The following is a 16,343-nucleotide window of genomic DNA, read 5'->3' on the forward strand; positions in this document are numbered from 1 at the left end:
ATTTGGTTCATTTCAAAGAAATTCACACGGTGACCAAGTAAAGTAACCGTAGTAAAGGAGACAACATCCCGTTGATGGTGGGATTATTTGAAAGATTTGCTTTAGTCACGTCACCAAATGCAGTTGAACCACCCGTGGATCCATGTTTGACCATTCTACCACTCTGAACTCTGCTTTTGAATCATTTTATTATTATCATCATTCATTTATTCATTCTTTGGAGGGGGGCTATTTCCTAATGCCGCCCTAATAAGCTGATGTTCAAGGGGAAATATAACAGAAACTCTTTCAGTGTTATTCATTAATAAATTAACAGATAAACTGTGAAGAAGAAAAAAACTGAGATTTAAAGGAGAGAGTGAGAAACTTGATCATCCATCCTCATAATACATGTTCATCAGTATCTGCTGTGACCATACTGCAGTAATAACTACAAGTCTACATTTCTGTGACTGTTGATCAATCACAGCAGGAATCTGAGCTCATCTCTGCACACAGAGCAGCTTCAGCTCTGGGATAAACTGCTCGCTTCACGTCCTTCTCAGCTCACAGACACTCATCCTGATATTTTCCTTTAACATTTGATGGTATAATTCATCTGAGTTTACACTTTATCTGCATAAATACAGAAAAACAGACCCAAACACCAGAAACCATCAGTTTCACGTTCAACGGGAAGTGGCTCAAACGTCACAGTTTCATAACGTCACCCTGAACTCCACTCACGGAGTTTCTGTCGCCATTGTAGTTTTTAAAGTCCCGTGATAAAGGCGGGTCTTTCTGTGAATCCGCACGCTCATTGGCTAATAGCTCGAGATTGACACATCGTTATCCAATGAGCGTGCGGGAACTTCCGACATAAAGTTGTTTCCTTTGAAAAACCAAAGTCTGATTATTTTTGCCTCCACTGACGGAGCCTGTTGTTCCCGCCACAGAGACACAGTAATGTCAGAGCGGTGTTAACACTCACCCTGCCTCAGCACAGCTCTCACTCTCCTCCTGCTCTCTCACACTAAACGGAGGCTCAGCTAAACTCACTTCCTCTCTACTTACAGGAAACCAGCGCTCAGAGGAGCCGACCGGCCTCACATTTCACCCACAGACACGAACAGCGTGGAATTATTTTATGTCATAAGAAGAAACATATTCATGTTAACACTCACCTGCCTCAGCTCCACCTTCCTCCTCCTGCTTTCACTTTCACTGCTGCTCCCTAAACACAGAGGATGCTGGGACTTGTAGTTGTTTCCTTCCGGTGCGGTCTTCCTCTTTGTTTGTTTGTGTTTGTGTTCAAGTTATTTCGATCATGTAAACATCAACAGAACACACACAGAGTTTGTATGTCGAGGTGGGTAGGAGGGTTTGAGGGTTTGGGGAGGGGTCAGAGGGAAGAGGTCTCTCAGTCTTGACAATCCACATTGATGGCATTGCATCTTTCAACGTGTTTGTGGGTCGATTTGGATGCTCCAGGTGTGAGAGCAGCCACTCAGCCTCTGCTGCAGATGTGTGTCACAAGTTCATCTAGTAGTGAGACGGTGGCGCAAGATGGCGAGTTGAGCAGTCGCACGAATTAGGAGCTCGTTGAACTTGTCCCAGAATTTACTTTGTGTTCGTTATTGTTTCCACTCGAAAGTAGTAAAATGACTGCCCCAAGTATAGTTAAACCTGCTAAATTCAAACTCGACCTCAAAAAACAAGAAACAACATGTGATGGAAAGGAAGACAGCAGAGAAGGAACGGATCATGACTACGTAGAAAAAACCTTGAAAAAAGAGTGGACGAGCAGCTAGCTGACCTGAGTGTGCAATGCAAGCAAGCTAGTACGATGCTAGCCAGCCTAGCCAAAGCGGTTCAGTTCAACTCGGAGGAGGTGAAAGAATGTAAACAAAAGGTTAAAGAGTTGGAGAGACGAAACGAGCAGTTGACCAAAGATAACTACGATCTCAAGGAGAGAGTGTGAGAGCAAGAAAGGTACAAAATGAGGTGGTGCCTCCGGATTAAAGGATTAGAAGAGAAAAGAGATGAAGGTGTCAGATCGCTGGTTATTGGAATTCTTGGCAAGATCGCACCTGATATGATATCAAAGCTTGAAGAATCTGTGGATGTGGTGCATAGAGTTGGGAAGAAGATTGAGAACAAGGTCCGACATATCATCATTCTGTTTGCTCTGAGACACGTGAAAGAGGAGATTTGGCGTCGCACCAAAGATTCGGCTGTCTGTAAGAACGGGGGTTTCCACTTCGCTGAGGTACTGCCACGGGAGGACTGGGAAGAGAGGAGGCGGCTGTGGCCGCAAATTGAACAAGCCAGACGGGCTGGGAAACGGGCCTTTTTCCGGGGTCCTCATGGATACATCGAAGGACGGAGGATCATCGACGTTGAATGAAAGACTTGATGTAAGACTGTATACAGTGGAATATTATTAATGGGACAAAAGAGTTCTACTTAAAGTTAAAGGTTATTAGTCACTGAGTTGGTGACAAGTGTTACAATTTAAACTCATGTTTATATATTTTTCTTTTCTTTTTTTTAAAAAAAAGTTATTTTCTTAGCATACTCTTATTGTCACGATCTGGTACAGGGATTCAAGCGCAGAGCGGTAAGGTATCTCCAAGGTGTGGTTTATTTACAGTGCAGTGCAATATATGTACAGTGAAGGGATCCAAAACTCCGGGGGGGAAATCACAGGGTAACTCGCTCACGTCTTCTTCTCTCACACTCACACACTTTCCCGCAGCAGGGAGGTCGCAGGTCCGGGGGGGAATCTGAAGCAGACGAGAAGGCAGGTCACCAACTAATCACAAGTCACGGATATGAAGCACAAGAGCTGTGAGAAAACTAACGTTAGGGGTACAATCATCCAGCGACGAGAGGATCTGTGTTCCAGCCTCAAATAGTGCTCCCGGTGATGATGGGTGAGTGTTGTCAGGTGTGTGTGTGGGCCAAGGGCGGGAGCCCACAGTGAGCTCCGCCCAGGCAGAGAGGGAGAAAACAGCAACAGCAATTGTAGCCTTGTGGGGCCGACCGGGCAGGCACGGAGACCATGACAGTACCCCCCCCTCAACGGGAGCCTCCCGGTGACCCACCAGGCTTACCTGGATGCCTGCGGTGGAAGTCCCGGAGCATGGCACCATCCAGGACAGCAGCTCGAGGCACCCAGGAGCGTTCCTCTATCCCGTAGCCCTCCCAGTCAACCAGGTACTGAAAACCCCGACCCCGGCGCCGGGAGTCCATGATGCGGGTGATATTGTAGACCAGCTGACCATCCACGAGCCGGGGGGGCGGCGGGGCCCTGGAGGGAGGGCACAACGGGCTGGAGAGCACCGGCTTGACCTGAGACACATGAAAGACATTGTGAATGCGCATGTTGCGCGGCAGCTTGAGGCGGACAGACACAGGGTTCACAATGGCCTCAACAGGAAAAGGGCCAATAAACTGAGGAGACAGCTTCTTCGACTCAGTCCGTAGCGGCACAAAACGGGTAGCCAGCCATACTCGTTGACCGATGGTGTACACGGGGGCCGGTGTCCGGTGACGGTCAGCGAGGGTCTTGTTCCGCTCCTTAGTACGGAGCAGGGCAGCCTGAGTCGCCCGCCAGGCACGACGGCACCCGCGGAGGTGAGCCTGTACAGAAGGAACGGAGTGCTCACCTTCGATGGCCGGGAGCAAAGGTGGTTGATAGCCCAGGGACGCTTCGAAGGGAGACTTGCCCGTGGCGGAGGATGTGTGGCTGTTGTGGGCGTATTCGATCCATGGAAGCTGTTCACTCCAGGTCGATTGGTTGTGCGAAGTGACACAGCGGAGGGCAGCTTCCAGCTCCTGGTTGGCCCGCTCCGATTGCCCGTTACTCTGTGGATGGAAACCGGAAGACAGACTGACCTTGGCCCCCAGTGCGGAGCAGAACTCCCTCCAAACACGGGACGTGAATTGCGGCCCCCTATCCGAGACGATGTCCTCGGGGATCCCGTGAAGACGGAACACATGGGAGGTGAGGAGCCGGGCCGTCTCCAAGGCCGAGGGGAGCTTCGGGAGGGCGACGAAGTGTGCAGCTTTGGAGAAACGATCGATAATGGTAAGTATGGCGGTGTTACCAGCGGAGGGCGGCAGGCCCGTGACAAAGTCCAAAGAAACATGGGACCATGGTCGAGCTGGTGTAGGGAGAGGCTGCAGAAGACCCGGTGGAGGGCGGTTCGAAAGCTTATTCCGGGCGCAGGTCGAACAGGCGGCTACATACTCCTTGGCATCCCTAGTCATAGCAGGCCACCAGAAGTAACGTCGGAGGAACGAGCAGGTGCGGAGGACCCCAGGATGGCATGAAAAGCGGGCGGTGTGAGCCCACTGGAGAACCTGAGAGCGGACGGCTGAAGGAACGAAGAGGCGACCAGGTGGACCAGTGCCAGGATCCGGTTCGGTCTCCTGCGCCTCTTGGATGAGCCCCTCGATCTCCCAGGAGATGGCTCCAATTACGCAGGCGGCCGGGAGGACAGGCTCAGGGTCCGAGTCCTCCCCAGTGATGGAGAATTGCCTGGACAGGGCGTCTGGCTTTACGTTCCGTGTTCCTGGCCTGTAGGTGATAGTGAAGTCAAAACGAGCGAAAAACAGTGCCCACCTGGCTTGCCGGGAATTGAGACGTCTAGCCGAGCGCAGGTACTCCAGATTCTTGTGATCCGTCCAGACGATGAATGGTTGTGCTGCTCCCTCCAACCAATGTCTCCACTCCTCCAGGGCCAGCTTGACGGCCAGAAGCTCCCGGTCCCCGATGTCATAGTTACACTCTGCTGGGGAGAGACGGCGAGAATAAAAGGCACACGGGTGCAGCTTACCGTCCATCTGTTGAGACAGAACTGCCCCAACCCCGGAGTCCGACGCGTCCACTTCCACAACGAACTGCCGTGTAAGGTCCGGTTGCCGGAGTATGGGAGCGGTGGTGAACCTGTCCTTGAGCAGGGCGAAGGCTCGCTGAGCGGCAGAATCCCACTGGAAGGGAACCTTGGGAGAGGTGAGTTTAGTGAGAGGGAGAGCGATTCTGCTGAAATCACGAATGAACCGTCTGTAAAAGTTGGCGAATCCCAAAAAACGTTGCACTTGGCGGCGATCAGGAGGAGTAGGCCATTCCACCACAGCCCGCACTTTCTCCGGATCAGTCCGCAAGTCCCCCTTCTCGATAATGTGGCCCAGAAAACTCACTGACGCCACGTGGAAATCGCACTTCTCCCCCTTCACAAAGAGCCGGTTCTCCAGAAGGCGTAGCAGGACCTGCCGGACATGGACCTTGTGCTCCTCGAGTGTCTTAGAAAAGATCAAGATGTCATCCAAGTACACAAATACACAACGGTTAACAAAATCATGAAGGACATCATTAACCATCGCCTGAAACACTGCGGGGGCGTTAGTCAGCCCAAACGGCATCACAAGATACTCAAAGTGGCCCCGATGCGTATTGAACGCGGTCTTCCACTCATCCCCCTCCCTGATGCGCACCAGGTGGTAAGCGTTGCGCAGATCCAGCTTGGTAAAGACGGTCATGCCTTGAAGCAGTTCAAAGGCGGAGGAAAGCAACGGCAAAGGGTATTTGTTCTTAACAGTGATCTGATTAAGGCCCCGAAAGTCAATACACGGCCGCAGCGAACCATCCTTCTTATCCACGAAAAAAAACCCAGCCGCGACAGGGGAAGAGGAGGGGCGAATCAACCCTGCCGCCAGCGACTCCGAGATGTAACGCTCCATAGCATCCCTCTCAGGCCGGGAGAGGCTGTACAGGCGGCTAGACGGCAGCGGAGCTCCAGGAAGAAGATCGACGGCACAATCGTACGGGCGGTGCGGGGGAAGGGACCGCGCCCGATCCTTACAAAAAACATCCCGCAGATCATGATAAACCCGCGGAACCATCGAGAGGTCCGGGGCATCCGACGGCGAGGCCGTGGGTGGGAGCGAAACGGGGGAAGCCGCAGCCCGGAGGCAGTTCATATGGCAGGCCACACTCCAACCTAGTACGGCACCCTTCTCCCAGTCGATATGCGGGTTGTGGAGGACAAGCCAGGGGTGACCCAGAACCAGCGGAGTGAGAGGAGCCTTAAACGAAAAAAAACAAATCCTTTCTGCGTGATTGCCAGAGAGAGATAATGAAAGGAATTCAGAAACATGAGTGATGTCAGGCAGGCGCTGGCCCGACAGTGCGTGAACGCGGAGGGGGCGTGACAGAGGCTCCAAGGCGATGTTCAGTTTGGCGGCGAGTGAGGTGTCAATAAAGTTCTGCTCAGCCCCAGAGTCAATGAGAACGGAGAGAGAATGAGAAACAGTCCGAACACGCAGAGTAGCCGGCAAAAGAAGCCTGGGGAGAGGGCTTTCACTCGACAGATCGCCCACCAGCACCCTCACGATCACTGGTGAGCGCGCCCTTTTGCCAGCGTTGGGCAGGAGGAGACAGAGTGGCCTTTACGGCTGCAATAAACGCACTCACCGGAGGCAAGACGGCGCTGGCGCTCCGCGGGCGACAGCCGTGAGCGCCCAAGCTGCATGGGCTCTTCCCCATCCCCGGTGTCGGCGTCACACGACCCATGGGCTGCAGTAGGGGTCCCACAAAAGTCCAGCGGGGCATGCCCCGAACGCGCGCGTGCGCTCCGATGTGCGCGCACCTGATCGTCCACCCGCATACACAAAACCAGAAGCGCATCCAGGGAGGAAGGCAGTTCACGGAGCATTAGTTCATTCTTTATTTCCTCATCAATATTAGTGAGCAATGCACTTTTAAGGGCCTCTTCCCCCCATTTCGCCTGTTCAGCCAAGGTAGAAAAGTCAATAGAAAAATCAGCCATGCTGCGTTTACCTTGTTTAAGCGCAAGCAAGCGCTGGCCGGCGGTGGCAGTTGTGGCTTTCCTGTCAAACACACCTTTAAACTTAGTAAGAAAGTCAGAAAAGGTGATGTCCGGCTCCGCCTGAAGCGCAGCTTGAGCCCAGGTTAGAGCACGGTCCTGGAGTAACTGGACGATATAAGCGATTTTCGCACCATCAGTAGAAAAGGTTTGCGGTTGCTGGCGAAACTGAAGGGCACACTGAGTGAGAAAACCAGCACATTTATCAATCTCTCCCGTGAAAGCCCTGGGAGTAGGGAGGAATCTGTCAACGTGAACAGGTGGCGCGACACTTACAGCTGGAACTGGCGCCTCCAATGGAGGAGCGGCGACCAGAGGAGCGGCCGGTAGCGGTGTTAGCTGAGCCACGGCCTGTGTGAGGTTCGCGAGCTCTGCTCGAAGGTGAATGAACATCTGCTCGTGGCGTGCCAGCATCGCGGCCAAAGTGGCGAGGGTGGGAGTCGAGACCGCTGGGTCTGCTGAATCCATTTCCGTGGCTGGATGATTCTGTCACGATCTGGTACAGGGATTCAAGCGCAGAGCGGTAAGGTATCTCCAAGGTGTGGTTTATTTACAGTGCAGTGCAATATATGTACAGTGAAGGGATCCAAAACTCCGGGGGGGAAATCACAGGGTAACTCGCTCACGTCTTCTTCTCTCACACTCACACACTTTCCCGCAGCAGGGAGGTCGCAGGTCCGGGGGGGAATCTGAAGCAGACGAGAAGGCAGGTCACCAACTAATCACAAGTCACGGATATGAAGCACAAGAGCTGTGAGAAAACTAACGTTAGGGGTACAATCATCCAGCGACGAGAGGATCTGTGTTCCAGCCTCAAATAGTGCTCCCGGTGATGATGGGTGAGTGTTGTCAGGTGTGTGTGTGGGCCAAGGGCGGGAGCCCACAGTGAGCTCCGCCCAGGCAGAGAGGGAGAAAACAGCAACAGCAATTGTAGCCTTGTGGGGCCGACCGGGCAGGCACGGAGACCATGACACTTATTATGGTTCACTCAAAAATTTCTTTTGGTTCATTAAACGTTCGGGGTTTGAAGGAAATTGTTAAGAGAAAGGCACTTTTTTTATTTTGCAAGGGGCAAAAATGTCACTGTCTGTTTTTACAAGAGACTCACTCTGTGGATGCTGATGTTACCTTTTGGGCTAATCAGTGGGGAGACAAGATTCTTTTCAGTCGTGGATCTAACAGATCTGGAGGTGTGGCGATTTGTTTTAATAAGTTCCCAGGGGAGATTATAACATATAAAGCTGATAGTGAGGGTCATTGGTCAACTGCAGCTTGAAGAGCGAAGGTATATTTCTAATTGTTACAAATCTTTATGGACATAATAACGAAGGTCAAAATAAACATCTATTGGAAAATCTAACAAATGTTATTTCAGAGTTTAAAGTTATGTACCCCACAGATTACATCCTAGTAGGAGGAGACTGGAACATGACCTCAGATGAATGGATGGACAGATGGCCTCCTCGCTTAGGAAGGAGGCAACAGAATAACATTATTGAGAACTTTTCTAGTGATAATAATTTTACAGACATTTGGAGAAGTTTGAATCCTGGAGTTAAGAATTATTCATGGTTTAAACCTAATGGAGAAAGCAGGTCAAGAATTGATTATTGGTTAGTGAGCGATGACATTTTGAGGTGTACTTCACCATCTAAAATCTCCAAAGCACCCCTATCTGATCACTGTTTCATTGATCTTGTCTTAGAACCAACAAGGATGAAACGTAGTAGCAGGGGATATTGGAAATTTAATGCCAGCCTTTTAAATAAGGACAAGTATTGTGATAAAATTTGACATAAAATTACAGATATAAAAAATGATGACTCAGTAGTGGGTAATATACAGAAATGGGAACTTATTAAATTCAAAATCAGAGAATTCACTATAAAATTCTGCAAAGAACTGAACAGGGAAAAACGCGAATATGAAAGTAATTTACTTCGTGAAATAACTCAGTGCTGTAGTAAAGAAAAACTAAACGTGCAAGAAAAGAATAAATTGATGGAGTTACAAACTAAATTAGACGATCTTTACCTAGAGAAAGCCCAGGGTGCCTTTATAAGATCGAGAGCCAAGTGGATTGAGGCAGGTGAAAAGAACTCATCATATTTTAGTAAGCTGGAAAAGTGCAGACAGCAGAGAAATCTAATCTCAAGCTTGTTGATAAATGGGACTGAATGTAAAGATTTCAGAAAGATTGGAAAAGAAGTCTTCACTTTTTATTCCAAATTGTACTCCTCAGAATATTCAGCAGCTGATTCTGATAGTTTCTTTGATAAGATTCATAATCTCATCCCATGTATTGACAAGCCGTTCAAAGATCTGTGTGATTCAGAGCTTAAAATTGAGGAACTGGATTTGGTGGTCATGAAAATGGCATTAAACAAGTCCCCAGGGACAGATGGACTCACTACTAATTTTTATCAATTCTTCTGGAAGGACCTAAGAACTTTATTGTTTGATGCATTAAAGGAATCGATAGAGAAAAAAGAAGTGATGCCGAGCACGAAACAAGGGCTGATAACCCTGATCCCTAAATCGGGTAAGGATAAAAGAATTTTAGACAATTTAAGACCCATCACCTTACTAAACACTGACTATAAGATCCTGTCTGGAGCTGTAGCTGAGAGGCTAAAGAAAGGCATCTCAAACATTATCAGTGAAACACAATCAGGTTTTTTGAAAGGAAGACTAATTCATAACAATATTAGGCTGGTTTTGGATCTCCTTGAATACAGTGAATTAATCCAAGAGAGAGGGTACATCCTGTTCTTGGATTTTTACAAAGCATTTGACTCAGTTGAACATACGTTCATATTAAAAACTCTGCAGTCTTTTGGTTTTGGAGAGGAATTTATCAATGTTATAGAGATGCTATATAATGACATTAACAGCTCTGTTTTGCTAGAACATGGTACATGTTCAAGGTTTGAGGTTAATAGAGGGATAAGGCAGGGATGTAGCAGCTCACCACTTCTGTTCATCATGGTTGCTGAGCTGTTGTCTATTTTCATCATCATCATCATCAACTTTATTTATAAAGCACTTTAAAACAACCACAGCTGACACAAAGTGCTGTACATTGGAACTGTAAAATAAAATTACATGAGATATAAATAAAAAACAAATAAAAGAAGAGTGAAATCATTAATTAAATAACTACTGCATTAAAAAAGAAACTAAGTCTCACTGAGGTTAAAAGCCAAGGAATAAAAGTGGGTTTTAAGACGTGATTTAAAAGTGGACAGTGAAGGGGCCTCTCTAACATGCATGGGCAAATTATTCCATAATTTTGGAGCCACAATAGAGAAGGCCCTGTCCCCTCTGAGCTTCCTCCTGGATCTCGGTACCTCCAGGAGCAGCTGGTCAGCTGACCTGAGAGACCGACAGGGTATGTGGGGATGAAGAAGCTCAGAGAGGTAAGGCGGGGCAAGACTGTGTAGACATTTAAAAACAAACATAAGAATTTTAAAATTAACTCTAAAAGACACAGGCAGCCAGTGCAGAGAGGCCAGCACGGGGGTTATATGCTCTCTTTTTCGAGTTCCTGTTAGGAGTCGTGCAGCCGCATTTTGAACCAGCTGCAGACGTGAGAGCAATGACTGACTGACCCCCACATAAAGTGAGTTACAGTAGTCCAGGCGGGAAGAAATAAAAGCATGGATCACTGTTTCAAGGTGCTGCCTCGAAAGAAAAGATTTTAGTCTTGCCAGTCGCCTTAAATGATAAAAACTGGACTTCACCACTGCTCTGATTTGGTTGTCCAATTTAAAATCACTGTCCAACTTAAAACCAAGGTCAGTAACAACAGATTTAAAATAGACTTCCAGGGATCCTAAAACAACAGAGGAGGACTCACAGGGACCACTGGGTCCAAACACCAACACTTCTGTTTTCTTTTTATTAAAATTTAAAAAGTTTCGAGCCAACCAAGCTTTAATGTCATCTAGACATGTCAAGAGAGGTTTTATGGAGATGGCATCCTTGCGTTTTAGTGTCAAATAAATTTGGCAGTCATCGGCATAACAGTGAAATGAGATCCCATGCCTTCTAAGGATAGAACCCAGAGGCAGTAGATACAGAGAAAAGAGCAGTGGCCCTAAAATTGAGCCCTGTGGGACACCACATGACAGAGGAGCAGAAGACGATTCGTAACCGAGAAGGCTGACAGAGAAAGTTCTATCTGACAAATAAGACCTAAACCAATTGAGTGCAGTGCCACCAATACCCACTACATCATGTAATCGAGAAATTAAAATATTGTGGTCTACTGTGTCAAAGGCAGCAGTTAGGTCAAGCAAGACAAGAACAACATGGTTACCAGAATCACATGCCAGAAGGATGTCATTAAAAACCCTTAGTAATGCAGATTCTGTGCTGTGAAGGGTTTTAAAACCTGACTGAAAAACCTCAAAGATTCCATTTTCATCTAGAAAATCTTTCAGTTGACTAAAAACAATTTTCTCTAAAACCTTGGAGACTAAAGGCAGCTTGGAAATAGGCCTATAGTTCGCTAAAACTGTGTGATCAAGGCCAGGTTTCTTAAGCAGTGGCTGTACTACTGCATGTTTGAAATTTGCAGGAACCACACCAGAAGACAGACTGCTGTTAATAATGTCAAGGACATACTGTTGTATACTAGGAAAAATTTCTTTAAAGAATTGTGGAGGGACAGGATCCCGTGGGGAACCTGTGGGCTTAATATGGCGAACCACATCCTCTAAAGAGGAGAGCGTCACAAGCTCAAACTGAGTGAAAACAGCAGCGCAAGGGACAGAGACAGAGGGGTCAGAGTCAGGAGCTGTGATAAGAGCCCTGATGGTGACAACCTTTTCAATAAAAAAGTTCAGAAAATCATTGCAAATCTCAGGAGAAACTTCCAAACAGACATTCAAAGGAGTATTAAGAACAGTGTCAATGGTCCTAAATAACACACGTGGGTTATGACAGTTGGAAGAAATAATATTTGCAAAATATTCCCTTTTTGCCTCTTTAACAGTGTTCTGGTAGCGATGCCAGCAGTCTTTGAGAATTTGAAATGATACATGCAGTTTATCCTTTTTCCACCTCCGTTCTGCTCGACGACATTCCCTCTTAACAGCACGACTGCTCTCATTAAACCAAGGCTCAGGTTTAGCCTTAAGCTGCCTGGTTTTTAAAGGAGCCACAGAGTCCATGATTTTTTGACAGCAAGAATTAAACCAGGAATGTAGGTCTTCTGTGTCAGAGGAATTATTTTGATTAAAAACAGTCACATTAAGGGGTTAACTGTGATGGGTGAACAGATAATAATCAGTCAGCTGGCAGATGATACCACCCTGTTTCTAAGAAATGAGGACCAGATTCCTTTAGCCTTGCAGGCGATCAACCATTTCTCCAAAGCTTCTGGCCTACAGCTGAATATTAATAAATGCAAAATTCTAGCTCTGCATGAGTGTCCCCTGCAAGCAATAAATAATATGCAGATCAAAAAAGAGGTGAAGTATCTGGGCATTGTAATTTGCAAGGATAAGACATCAACAGAAAATAAGAATATCTGTACCAATATAGAAAAGTGTAAGTCAATTTTAAACATGTGGCTGCAAAGGGACATAACTCTGTTTGGGAGAATCTTGCTAACCAACATGGACAGTCTGTCCAGACTCATCTATCCAGCCTTTTCTCTGCCCATACCTCCAAAACTAATTAAATCTATAAATACTCTTAATTTTAGGTTCATATGGAGGAACAAATGTCATTATATAAAGAAAAATGATGTGATTAAGAATTATGAAGAGGGTGGGGCTAATGCCACTGACTTTGATGTTATGAATGGTGTACTAAAATTGAAATGGTTAAGATCTTTCATTAGGAACAAAAATTCATTTTGGAACATTATTCCCAATGTGATTTTTGGCAAAATGGGTGGAATAGACTTTTTGTTACGTTGTGACTTTGATTGCAGTTCGTTACCTGTTAAACTCTCAGCTTTCCATCAGCAGGTCCGTCTCTACTGGAAATTAATCTATAAACATAGCTTTACTCCTCACAACACCCCTATATGGAACAACAGGTATATCCGTTTGTGTAGGAAATCTGTGTACGTGGATGAATGGAGATCTAAAGGGATTTGGGCTGTAGCTCATTTTATGGATGATAATGGGGTCTTACTAAAACATGAGACGTTTTGTGAGAAATTTGATGTAAGATGTACTGCTAAGAGATATAAATCCCCAGTGAAAGCCATCCCAGTCCCTTTGAGATCAATGATAAAAGAAGATATTGTGCACTCTAAAATTTCTCCTGGACTGAGGCAGCTCTGCATAGCTGGAGTTGAATTTGGTGACAGCAGGTTTACAAACAAAGTGATCAGGAATATTTTGATAAATGAAATTTGCCCTAATCCGGTTAAAAGAAATTATATCCTTAAAGAATTTGAGACCATGGAGGTTAAGGCGATAAGACAAAAGTCTACAGGGAGAGCAGAATTATTAGGCAAATGAGTATTTTGTCCACATCATCCTCTTCATGCATGTTGTCTTACTCCAAGCTGTATAGGCTCGAAAGCCTACTACCAATTAAGCATATTAGGTGATGTGCATCTCTGTAATGAGAAGGGGTGTGGTCTAATGACATCAACACCCTTTAATCAGGTGTGCATAATTATTAGGCAACGTCCTTTCCTTTGGCAAAATGGGTCAAAAGAAGGACTTGACAGGCTCAGAAAAGTCAAAAATAGTGAGATATCTTGCAGAGGGATGCAGCAGTCTCAAAATTGCAAAGCTTCTGAAGCGTGATCATCGAACAATCAAGCGTTTCATTCAAAATAGTCAACAGGGTCGCAAGAAGCGTGTGGAAAAACCAAGGCGCAAAATAACTGCCCATGAACTGAGAAAAGTCAAGCGTGCAGCTGCCAGGATGCCAGCATAGGAAAATTGGGTTGAACAGTGAGACTGCATTTGTGGGGTTTAGAAACATCCAGAGCATCGCAACAGAAAGGTAAATAAAAAAAGTAAGAGAGAGAGAGAGATAAAGAAATAAATGAACTAATAATACATAAATGAATAGAAAAATAGAAAACACACATGTAGAAATTGTCACATGTGAAATTGTTTTTGGAGAGAATCAGAAGTGAGACAGTTTGAATCCACAGTTCAGCGCAAAGATGCAGGAATTAAATCTGATTATAAAAACACATCGAGGCAACGAAGACCAGCTTACACTCAATATTAATATGAACACACAACATACACGCAATGAAGACATGCTTACACTCATGAATGTGAATACATGACATAAATGCTGAATGGTGTAGATTTAACACACTTAAAGGCTGAAGCTGAGGAATAACTCAGGAAGTTGCAGGACAATAGAGCGACTGTTGTGACAAGGAAAAAGAGACTGGGAGGACCAACCAGTGATTAGAAGCTTAAAGCAGGTTTAAAATAGTGAATTAGAAGTGGTTTCCAGCTGATTGAGCAAAAGAAGTGACGACTGTAGAAATAAAAATAAAAGAATAATAATTGCATTATGCAGCAATGTTTTGAATATGCATTTCTGTTGTCAGGGCAACTTCTCGAGATGTGACTCAATATGCAAATTAGTTGAATGAGTGGGGACAGAAAAAAAAGAAAAACTCAAGTTTCCTGTCTGAGACATGAGTGAAGTTTGCATTGAGAGAAATATATCTGTGACTGTGTGAGAAGAACTGTTTGGTCAAATATATGATAGCAGCCGCAGGACAATTAAATAAAGTCTGTGACTAAGTGCAGTCGTGCAGATCTGGAGTATAAGTTTATAATTTAATGATGACACATTGTTATAAAGTGTTTAGAAAGGGCTTAATGGGAATATTACTGTTGGGCAAACTGTGCGGCTTTAACAAGATTTTCTGTGTATTTAGCAGGTGAAACTCTGTCAGCTGACTTCAGACTGTCAGGAAGCTGAAGAACCTGAGGCCAACCACTGAAACATGATGTGGGCAAAATGAACAGAGGGAGGGATTTTAAAGGTGAACATTTAGGACTTACTGCAAATGTTACTATGTCAAAGTTACTGTGACTCAAACAGAGGAAATTCTGATTTTTTTATTTCCACACCCAGCATGTTTTGGGTGTTATATGCTATTAAATACTTTTAAATAAATTAAAAAGTATTTAATAGCATATAACACCCAAAATATGCTTCGGTTCACATTTAACTCCAGAAAATCATCAGTCAAAACATGGATATTACCTGACCACAGATTCGTGGTGACGTCACTGCTCTTTTAACTGTTCGGTGTCTTTGTTTGTTTGCTGGTTGTAGAAATGGTTTATATGAGCTTTGAGCTGAGAGTCAGAGGTTTCTGTGGACACTGCTCAGTCGGCACTTATATTTCTGACCTTTTCTTATAACCGATTAAACATGATCTCCTCCCTTTTGCCCCCATTTTTGGTGGTGTAGGTACAAATGATCAGGCATGACATTCTCATAATAAATAAGATACTGCAAATAATTATTTCTGCATATGTGCGATTGAAGTGAATTGAAAATGTGTATGAAATGATACTGTTTTAAAGATTTGGCCTAAATAATTTTGGAGTGAATGAGTCTAAACATGATGACCTAACTAGTGATATCCTGACACACACACACACACACACACACACACACACACACACACACACACACACACACACACACACACACACACAGCATGTTATGCCAGTTTCAGCTGAAACTATGTTTCAAACCATGTTCCGGGTTTTTAGTTCACCATTTATGAGGCTTCAAGAAGAAAATAAAAGACAGATCTGAATGTTTGAAAATGTTTTGGAAAGATTCTGTAAAGATGAGATGAAAAATACTCAAAGGATAAATTTAATTGGTTTATTATTTAGATAAGTTGAAAAAAGTTAAACAAGTAAATGAAGAAACAAGGCAGAGGAGAGAAAAGCCCAACAATCCCCTCTGAGCAAGCAGTTGGCGACAGTGGGGAGGAAAAACTGCCTTTAAACGGGCAGGAACCTCCGGCAGAACCAGGCTCAGGAGGGGACAGTCAACGGCCAGGACTGGTTGGGGGGGTTAACAGAGGTGGAGCAAGACGAGGCTACATCAGTTGAGGAAGCAGTAGCGTCTCTCCTCCGGAACAAGTGGAACCATTTTTTCTTTTTTTTCATGCACTTTTCCACGAGCGCTTTTTTCTCCAGGATGAGATTTCTCAGCTCATCGATGGTTTCTGCCTTTTGTTCTTCAAGTTTCTCACATCTTTGTTCCACCTCTTCCAATGTTGCTTGTTGTTCTTCAAGCTTGTCTTTGAGTTGTTTGGATGTTGCCTCCTGTATCAGCTTGTCCTTGTGCATGTCTGCATTTCTCTGTTGGACCTCTTTGTGCTTGTCTTCTAACTGCTCGTTTCTTTTCTGGATTTCTTGGAGCGTGAGCTGCAGGTCTTCATGTATTTTGTCTTCTTGTTGTTTTTGCGCCTGCATTTGAGTGTTTTCACGCTTCAAG

General features: G+C 45.4%; 1 protein-coding gene across 2 annotated transcripts in view; it reads right to left on the minus strand.

Moving 5' to 3' along the window:
- Nucleotides 1–16,343, minus strand: part of LOC146634600 (protein NLRC3-like) — a 720,577-nt gene that overhangs the window by 649,069 nt on the left and 55,165 nt on the right. The window lies entirely within an intron of this gene.

Source organism: Diplotaxodon limnothrissa, linkage group LG3 (assembly GCF_057381915.1).
Source record: "Diplotaxodon limnothrissa isolate DT_005_m linkage group LG3, D_limnothrissa_male_GT1.1, whole genome shotgun sequence".
Lineage (NCBI taxonomy): Eukaryota > Metazoa > Chordata > Actinopteri > Cichliformes > Cichlidae > Diplotaxodon > Diplotaxodon limnothrissa.